Genomic DNA, 5,161 nt, shown 5'->3' on the forward strand with positions numbered 1-5,161 from the left:
CAGACTTGAACGGATGAGAAGTTGCTTCTCATGGATGAGCAAAGTAGCTGCCATCTGTCACCAGACAATCTCATGCTTGAGATGGAAACTTCTCCTGGTGAAGATGCCGTGACGACTGTTGCAATGACCACAAATTTATTTAGAATCTTACATCAATTTAGCTGATAAAGCAGCTAAACTGGATTGACTCCAGTTTTGAAAGAAGTTCTCCTGTGGGTGAAGTGCTATCAAACAGCAACACACACTTCAGAGAAACAATTCCTGAAAGGAAGAGTCAATCAATGAGGCAAACTTCAGTGTTGTTTTATTTTACGAAATTGCCACAGCCACTCCAATGTTCAACAGCCGCCACCCAGAAGTCAGCAGCCATCAACAGCGATGCAACACTCTCCATAGCAAAAAGATTATGATTCGTTGAAAGCTCAGATGATGGTTACCATTTTTTTAGCAGTAAAGTATTTTTAAATTAAGGTATATACACTGTTTTTTTAGAGACATAATGCTATTTAATAGACTACGGTAGAGTGGAAACATAACTTTTACATGCACTAGGGAACCAAAAAATTCATTTGAGTCAGTTTATTGTGGTGATCTGGAATCAAACCCACAATATCACCCAAAGATGAAGAGAGATTTATATCTTCTTTTGGGGGAAAGGGTTAGTGCATTTTCTAGTCTATGAGAGAAAGTTTCATTATGTTGTATGGAAGCATGATTTTACCATTGTCTTTCTTGGAAGTTAACTTCAGTTTGGTTGAAGGTGTGAACGTGGATACCAAGTTGACAAGGGGTAGACTGTGGTAGATAGGTTTGTATTGTGTCAGTTTCCCTAAGCTGGAGCCATGTTTTCTTCACTTCATTTCCCTGCATAGTTCTGAGTTCGCGCGGACTACAGGAGACATTTTGCATGAGGTCAGAAGGTGGAAGTGAAGCAGCAGCCATCTTTGACGCTTAGCAGGTGTGGCAGGCCACATGGCTCTCTTGCACACACATTCTTGCTTATCTGTTGGCTCAACTGGTTGACTTAGGGCAGTTCGCTGGAGTCCTCAGCTTAGCTTCTGCTGCGAACTCCTTCAGCTTCTCTGGGCTGTGACGAGGAGACCAGATTCCCCTGCAAAAAGCCCTGGTCCTTGAGGTTCGGGCTTAAAGTCAGTGTGTGACAGACATGGGTTCGAGCTTGTCTTCATGGTTTCCTCACAGATTTTAGTGTCCGTTCAGTTCTTGCTTCCCTCGCTGCGTGTCTCTCTTTACCTGATGCTCTTTGCCTGACCCTCTTTACCTGACCCTCTTTGCCTGACGGCTCACCCTTTTGGATTTTAGCTTCAGCACCAGCCCCGGAGAACAGCAGCCGTACTGTCGAGGGTTGATGTGTCTTCCAAAAGATCTGTTGACATCCTAACCTCCCGTACCTCAGAATGTGACCTTATTTAGAAATAGGGTCACTGCAAATATAATTAATTAAGAAAGGTCATACCAGAGTAGGGTGGGCTCCTGATTCAATATGACTGTTGTCCTTCTAAGAAGATGGCCATGTGAATGAAGACAGAGACGTAAGCTGTGAGCGCCATGTGGTGACAGGTGCAGAGACCATACTGCTGCAGCTGTGGGCTAAGGGACACCAAGGACTTTGATGACCACCAGAAGCTGGGACGAGCAAGGCGGGATCTTCCCCTAATAGGTTACAGAAGCAGCATGGTCCGGCCGACACTTTGATTTTGGACTTTTTCTACTCTCCAGAACTGTGTCACAATAAGCTTTTATTGTTTTAAGTTTCTTCTACAGCAACCCTAGAAAACAAATACGTTCCCATAGGCGATTCCGCCAGCTCCCACAGTTGTGTGAGCTCAGATCCCTGTAACATATTCATATATGTATATGGATTATATATATAATCTCCTAGCAGTTCTGCTTCTCTGGTAAAACCCTGACTGCTACAAGACATGTGTTTTAGTTTCTTCTGGAACAATATCTAAAAGTGGAATTGCTAGGTCCTAGAGCAAATGCGCATTTAACTTTGTAAGAAACTACCAAACTTTTTTCAAAGTGTTTTTATTTCTATTTTGCCATTTTTACATTTACTACTTTACAGTCTGACCAGCCACGGACTGGAGTCCCATTTGCTCCACAGCCTTGCTAACCATCTCTGGAGGTTTATGATGGGATCTTTGACTTTGCATGTCCCCGATGACTAATGACGCTGAGCATCTTTTCATGTGCTTATTGGCCATTTGTAGACCTTTTTCTGTGAAATGTCTGTTCATGTCATTTGCCTATTTTTAAAATGGGGATTTTTCATCTTGTTATCATTGACTAGGAGTAAGTTCTTTATATATTCTGGGTAAAAGTCCTTCATCAAATGGGTATATTACAAATATCTTCTCCCTGTCTGTGGCTTGCCCTTTTATTTTCTTAATGGTGTCTTTTGAAGCACAGATGTTTTAAATTTTAATTAAGTCTAATTTACTGATTTTTTTTTTCTTTACACAGCTCACACTTTTTGTGTCTTAAAAAAACAAATTTACCGCACAGGGAATCTAGTCAATGACATTGTAATAGCATTGTCTGGTGACAGATGGCAGCTACACTTGTGGGGAGCACCGCATAACATATAGAGACGTTGAATCACCGTGTTGTACACCTGAAACGAATGTAATGTTGTGTGTCAACTATACTCAAATAAAAAAATGTTAAAAAACCACTTTGCCCTCCATATGGTCACAAAGACTTTCTTTTATTTTTTTCTTCTAGAAGCTTTATAGTTTTCTTTTTTATGTTTAGGTCGAAGACCCATTTCTAGTTATATTTGTGTGATTTGGGGGGAGGGTCAAGGTTCATTTCCTCCTCAAATAAATACCCAGTTGTTCTAGTACCCTTTGTTTGAAACACTTTCCTTTCCTCATTGAATTACTCTGTCAAAAATTAGCTGAGCATATATGAGCCTCACAATTTTTATTTCTATTAGAATGGAAGGCTCCCACGTCTGGTCACGCCCACAACTGACCTCCTTTCCTTAGAGAGGCTGTAGACAGATTAAACTGAGAGTTGGGGAAAGGAACCCACACGTAAGATTTGTTTTCGTGCAGACACACGGCGTGACGTTCGCTGCACTTCTGGGTCACTTGCTTAATTTCTCCGCAAACTCGTAACAAGGCACTGTGTTTTGTGTGTTTGGGACATGGACAGAAGATGTTTTCTGGATGCCACCTTGGGTTCTTGCAGTCTGTGCGAGGGTCTGTGGCCTTCTGCTTCTCTTTGTGTCCTTGCACTGATATTAGCAGCTTATAGCTCAAGAGTCTAGGGGATGGAGGTCGTATTGGTAAATGTCGTTTTTGTTTTGTAAAGCGCCTAGCTCTGGGCCCTGAGCATGTGTGGAATTTAATCGATTTCATTGAGATTACAGCAAATTCGCTATCCCTCAGTTTCCTCATCTGTGTAATGGCCTGAAGGCTCATCTCTGTTTCATTGAGTTCGGTTCAGGATCAAATGGGCTATGCGTGTAAAGAAAGACCATCAGACCATGGCTGGGGAAGGAGACCTGACATTTTCACCAGGCTGATTTGGTTCTCTTGGAGACTGTGGGTGTGTGATATCTAGAACAGACTGTGGCCTGGTCTTTGTTCATATCGCTCGTCTTTCCGATCGACGTTGGTCTGAATAGTTTTTAGGTCAGCCGAAATTAAAGGAACTACTTTGTACCTGTGGGCAGTTTGTGCCCGTGGCCCCGGGCTCTATCGCTCTGTCCCCGCTAGTGCTGACGCCCAGCCCAGGAGAATTCTGCGCTTGCTTCCTCACTCCCCGCGTTTATATGTACAGTACAGGGAAGGCCTCGTGCTAAGGAGCACGGAGGGCAAGCCTGCATGGAAAGCGAAGGGAAGAGATGTCACGAAATGGCAACATGCACCCGAGGTGAGATGAAGGATATGTGAATGTTGTGGCTTGACAGCCAGACGAGGGGGCCCAGCGTTGCCATGGTGACGGAGCCTGTTGACGCTAAGTGTATGAGCAGCTCCCATGTTTTTTATAGCAGCTGGTCAGTGCCACCGCCTTCTCTGGATAGCTGCCCCCCTGAGTGGCTGCTTGGCCCCAGCTGTCCTGATCTCCGTTGACAAATGGTTGTCCTTCACAGTCAAACTACTAGCAGTACTCTAATTAATGAATGTGCTAATTATCCTTCCCGACTCCCAGCACATTTGTCTAACTAACCTGCCACACGCGTGTAAGTGCAGCACAGGCATGATCGGGGAGGTGTGGGAGCAGGGGTCTGGGAGCGGAGAGCTGGGCTCACAGCTTGGAGCCCGGGGACAGTTCTTGTTAAACTACCTTTACTAACAGCGGGGATCTGGAGACTCTGTTATTTCCTGTGACATGGATCTGTTTTCCTTTCCTTTCTTTTTAACAATCTCTCTTTAGGGGCTGGGGGGCCATTGCTCATGGCACTAGCATGGATGCCGGTGGATCGGGGAGTCCCGAGCTCTGAAAATGGTTCTAGAAGCTCCAGAAGGATCATTCAGAGTGGTTAAGGACCCACACTTGGAAGCTAGGATGAGCCTGGGTCTGAATCCTGCTTCTGCTCCTTACTACATGTGTGTCCTTGGACGTGTGGTTTAACCCCTCTGCACCCCAGTTTTATCTTTCGGGCCATGGGAGGAGTAACCTGTCCCCAGGGGGCTGTGTTGGGGAGCAAAGGTGCAAGCTGCTCAGGCCCGCGGGTCCTGCACCTGGTCTGGCCTGGCCCGGGGCCCTGCCCAGACTGTCTGCAGGGCCGAGGACCATCTTGCTAGGAAGGGAAATGGAGAGCAGGGCCGCTGCGCTCCCCTCCCCCGCTCCCCTGGCGCCCCTCGCCTTTTTGTTCTGTCTCAGCAGCTCTCTATTGAGATGAATGGCATTTCCAGAGGCTTCACCTCTGATAAGTGTTCCTCTGCGGCGGCAGCCAGAATCTTAATGTGCGCACTGTAATTTAATGGCCATCGAGGCTGACTATTAAAACGCTCTTCCCGGGTGAAGTGGACTCGCTCCATCGGCACGTGCTCTCCACCCTGGCGGGGTGACTCCAGGGAGCTCAGAGGTGGAAGGCCCCCACGGAGGGGGGTGCAGCTATCGAACCTCCTACCAGGGCCCTCCAGCCTCCTAAAGTGAAAATGGCTGGGCATTACCCACCCCC

Source organism: Ursus maritimus, unplaced genomic scaffold (assembly GCF_017311325.1).
Source record: "Ursus maritimus isolate PB19 unplaced genomic scaffold, ASM1731132v1 scaffold_10, whole genome shotgun sequence".
In the NCBI taxonomy this organism is placed as follows: domain Eukaryota; kingdom Metazoa; phylum Chordata; class Mammalia; order Carnivora; family Ursidae; genus Ursus; species Ursus maritimus.